We start from the raw sequence: 4,890 nt of genomic DNA on the forward strand, positions 1-4,890 counted from the left end.
ATAGAAAAGGAAAACAAGGGGGAAATGCTGGTAATAGAAAAGGAAAACAAGGGGGAAATGCTGGTAATAGAAAAGGAAAACAAGGGGGAAATGCTGGTAAAAGAAAAGGAAAACAAGGGGGAAATGATGGTAATAGAAAAGGAAAACAAGGGGAAATGCTGGTAATAGAAAAGGAAAACAAGGTGGAAATGCTGGTAATAGATAAGGAAAACAAAGGGGAAATGATGGTAATAGAAAAGGAAAACAAGGGGGAAATGCTGGTAATAGAAAAGGAAAACAAGGGGGAAATGATGGTAATAGAAAAGGAAAGCAAGGGGGAAATGCTGGTAATAGAAAAGGAAAACAAGGGGGAAATGCTGGTAATAGAAAAGGAAAACAAGGGGAAATGATGGTAATAGAAAAATAAAACAAGGGGGAAATGATGGTAATAGAAAAGGAAAACAAGGGAGAAATGATGGTAATAGAAAAGGAAAAAAAGGGAGAAATGATGGTAAAAGAAAAGGAAAACAAGGGGGAAATGATGGTAATAGAAAAGGAAAAAAGGGGGAAATGATGGTAATAGAAAAGGAAAACAAGGGGGAAATGCTGGTAATAGAAAAGGAAACAAGGGGGAAATGCTGGTAATAGAAAAGGAAAACAAGGGGGAAATGCTGGTAATAGAAAGGAAAGTAAGGGGGAAATGCTGGTAATAGAAAAGGAAAACAAGGGGGAAATGATGGTAATAGAAAAGGAAAGCAAGGGGGAAATGCTGGTAATAGAAAAGGAAAACAAGGGGGAAATGCTGGTAATAGAAAAGGAAAACAAGGGGGAAATGATGGTAATAGAAAAATAAAACAAGGGGGAAATGATGGTAATAGAAAAGGAAAACAAGGAGAAATGATGGTAATAGAAAAGGAAAAAAAGGGAGAAATGATGGTAAAAGAAAAGGAAAACAAGGGGGAAATGATGGTAATAGAAAAGGAAAACAAGGGGGAAATGATGGTAATAGAAAAGAAAACAAGGGGGAAATGCTGGTAATAGAAAAGGAAAACAAGGTGGAAATGATGGCAATAGAAAAGGAAAACAAGGGGAAATGATGGCAATAGAAAAGGAAAACAAGGGGGAAATGATGGTAATAGAAAAGGAAAACAATGGGGAACATGATGGTAATAGAAAAGGAAAACAAGGGGAAATGCTGGTAATAGAAAAGGAAAACAAGGGGAAATGCTGGTAATAGAAAAGGAAAACAAGGGGGAAATGATGGTAATAGAAAAGGAAAACAAGGGGGAAATGCTGGTACTAGAAAAGGAAAACAAGGGGGAAATGATGGTAATAGAAAAGGAAAACAAAGGGGAAATGCTGGTACTAGAAAAGGAAAACAAGGGGGAAATGATGGTAATAGAAAAGGAAAACAAGGGGGAAATGCTGGTAATAGAAAAGGAAAACAAGGGGGAAATGATGGCAATAGAAAAGGAAAACAAGGGAGAAATGATGGTAATAGAAAAGGAAAAAAAGGGAGAAATGATGGTAAAAGAAAAGGAAAACAAGGGGGAAATGATGTAATAGAAAAGGAAAACAAGGGGAAATGCTGGTAATAGAAAAGGAAAACAAGGGGGAAATGCTTGGTAATAGAAAAGGAAAACAAGGGGGAAATACTGGTAATAGAAAAGGAAAACAAGGGGGAAATAATGGTAATAGAAAAGGAAAACAAGGGGGAAATGATGGTAATAGAAAAGGAAAACAAGGGGGAAATGCTGGTACTAGAAAAGGAAAACAATGGGGAAATGATGGTAATAGAAAAGGAAAACAAGGGGGAAATGCTGGTAATAGAAAGGAAAACAATGGGGAAATGATGGTACTAGAAAAGGAAAACAATGGGGAAATGATGGTAATAGAAAAGGAAACAAGGGGGAAATGCTGGTAATAGAAAAGGAAAACAATGGGGAAATGATGGTAATAGAAAAGGAAAACAAGGGGGAAATGCTCGGTACTAGAAAGGAAAAAAAGGGAGAAATGATGGTAAAAGAAAAGGAAAACAAGGGGGAAATGATGGTAATAGAAAAGGAAACAAGGGGGAAATGATGGTAATAGAAAAGGAAAAAAAGGGGGAAATGATGGTAATAGAAAAGGAAAACAAGGGGGAAATGCTGGTAATAGAAAAGGAAAACAAGGGGGAAATGCTGGTACTAGAAAAGGAAAACAAGGGGGAAATGCTGGTACTAGAAAAGGAAAACAAGGGGAAATGATGGTAATAGAAAAGGAAAACAAGGGGGAAATGCTGGTAATAGAAAAGGAAAACAAGGGGGAAATGATGGCAATAGAAAAGGAAAACAAGGGGGAAATGATGGTAATAGAAAAGGAAAACAAGGGGGAAATGATGGTAATAGAAAAGGAAAACAAGGGGGAAATGCTGGTACTAGAAAAGGAAAACAAGGGGGAAATGATGGTAATAGAAAAGGAAAACATGGGGGAAATGATGGTAATAGAAAAGGAAAACAAGGGGAAATGCTGGTAATAGAAAGGAAAACAAGGGGGAAATGATGGCAATAGAAAAGGAAAAACAAGGGGGAAATGATGGTAATAGAAAAGGAAAACAAGGGGGAAATGATGGTAATAGAAAAGGAAAACAAGGGGGAAATGATGGTAATAGAAAAGGAAAACAAGGGGGAAATGATGGTAATAGAAAAGGAAAACAAGGGGGAAATGCTGGTAATAGAAAAGGAAAACAAGGGGGAAATGATGGTAATAGAAAAGGAAAACAAGGGGGAAATGATGGTAATAGAAAGGAAAACAAGGGGGAAAATACTGTTGATAGAAACATGAAAAATGGTGGAAATGTTGTCGATGGAAAAGTGAAAACGGGAAAGATTATGAACTTTGTTGTTTCAGTGAGAAATTATCTGAAGATACCTTGATTATAATTGTGCAAAACTCGTTAATTCCAGCGTTGTGATTTTATTATATTTTAGGATATCTGTGACTAAGTTGAAATAGATTATATATCGACATTAGTTACTGAATCAGTAATTTATTAATATTATTATTTTTATTATTATTATTATTATTATTATTATTATTATTATTATTATTATTATTACTAGATAACCTAGAACCCTAGTTGAAAAAGCAAGATGCCATAAGGCCAAAGGCTCGAATAGGGAAAAATTGCCCAGTGAGAAAGGAAATAAGGAAATAATGTAATACTTCAGAAAGTATGTTTATGTAATAATGTTTCTCTCTGGTTTCGTATCTGAAGTTGTTTATAAGTCGTTGACGTATCTTTTGAGAGAGGAGGAGAATCTTGGCTACAAATAATTGAGGGATTTTATTAGCAAAAATTAATTTCTTTTGCTATATCTTCGTTTCTAAATTTATTTTTATTTTACGTTTGTGATTCTATTCGTCCTTTATTGACGTTTTTATAATTATATAAACCAGCAGAAGCAACAATAAATGTGAAATTTTGATTTATATTCTATATTCCCGTATCAGTGCTAGCCGCCCCCCCCCCCCCAAGACCCCGTAATAATTGGAATATCTTGACAGAGGTAAGACATAAACTTGTCTTGAAATTATGTGTGCAATACATTATCTTAATTAATTGTAGTGTTTCCATATCTAACGGGTTTTTTTTACGAACACAGTGAGGAATAATTTTATCATTTAGTTTATAATGTACTATATCTATTTTTTTTCTTAACCCAGTTAATTAAACATATTATGAGGAATATATTCAATATTCTAAACTGCAACATTACTGATAAATGATCGAGATTCTTACCTCAGTCATGAGACGATCGGCTCCTGAGTTCCTGGTCCTAAAATTGCTCTTTTCGGATTGTAGTTTGGCACTAGTTTAGCCTGAGGTCCCTAACACTCTAACTCACTCACTGGTTAGGTCAGGTCGCTCAATGACCTAGGTTAATCACCACTCATGTCGGAATGTCGTCACACATACGCACTCTATCTAAACCACCACAACACTGAGTCAAAGAGTCCCCGGGCTGGGACGCTATGGGAGGGGTCTCGTGGAAGAGGGAGCAGCCTGCCCCCAATGCAGCCAGTAAGCCAGCGACACTCACCGCGGTACCCTTCCTACTTTGCCCTCAGCCTCCCATGATTTTACTGTACCTTCTATCACCTGGTTTAGGAATTCTCTCTCTCTCTCTCTCTCTCTCTCTCTCTCTCTCTCTCTCTCTCTCTCTCTCTCTCTCTCTCTCTCTCGGGTTACCCCAGATTGTAAAAGTAAAGCTCCAGGGTCCCTGATATCGCAAGCTATTATCAAAATCAAACTCAGACAAACGTTTTATTATTGAAGTCTCCTATTAGACAAAAGTCCCTGGAAGGAATTTATGGATATTCTCCTGCAGGAGTTGTGGGAATTCCTCTGCTGATTGCCTTCTCTTATCATTGGGGATGCCTCAGTTTATATGGATGGCTCATGTATAGGTTGCTCTTGTTAGTCTTGGAAGTGGGATAGTTTGACACAGAATTTTTTTGATGTTTTAAGTCTCTATGAGGGATTAGTTTGACAGAATTATTGGGAAATTTTAAGTTTATATATATATATATATATATATATATTATATATATATATATATATATATATATATATATATATATGTATATATATATATATGTATATATATATATATATATATATATATATATGACACTGAATTTTTGATATTTTAAGATTCTAAGAGAGATAAGTTTGACACAGAATTATTTTGATATTTTAAGATTTTAAGTGGGGAAATTAGACAAAGAAACCTTGTAATATTTTATGGTTCTAATTCTGATTAATTTGACACAATTCTTGTGATGTTTAAGATTCCAAGTGGGACAAGTTTGACAGAATTCTTGTTATATTTCAGGAAAAAGAAAAGCTATTGTTCATAGAAGTACAAT

General features: G+C 35.4%; 1 protein-coding gene across 2 annotated transcripts in view; it reads right to left on the minus strand.

Annotated features, from left to right (window-relative positions):
• Nucleotides 1-3,786, minus strand: part of LOC137633588 (uncharacterized) — a 100,717-nt gene extending 96,931 nt beyond the window's left edge. For both annotated transcript variants that reach the window (XM_068365858.1, XM_068365857.1), the window contains exon 1: nt 3,761-3,786. The gene's annotated coding sequence lies outside the window, so the exon portion shown is untranslated. The remainder of the gene's footprint in view (nt 1-3,760) is intronic.
• Between the last annotated feature and the right edge of the window lie 1,104 nt (nt 3,787-4,890).

The sequence above is a fragment of the Palaemon carinicauda genome, chromosome 43 (assembly GCF_036898095.1).
Source record: "Palaemon carinicauda isolate YSFRI2023 chromosome 43, ASM3689809v2, whole genome shotgun sequence".
NCBI lineage: Eukaryota > Metazoa > Arthropoda > Malacostraca > Decapoda > Palaemonidae > Palaemon > Palaemon carinicauda.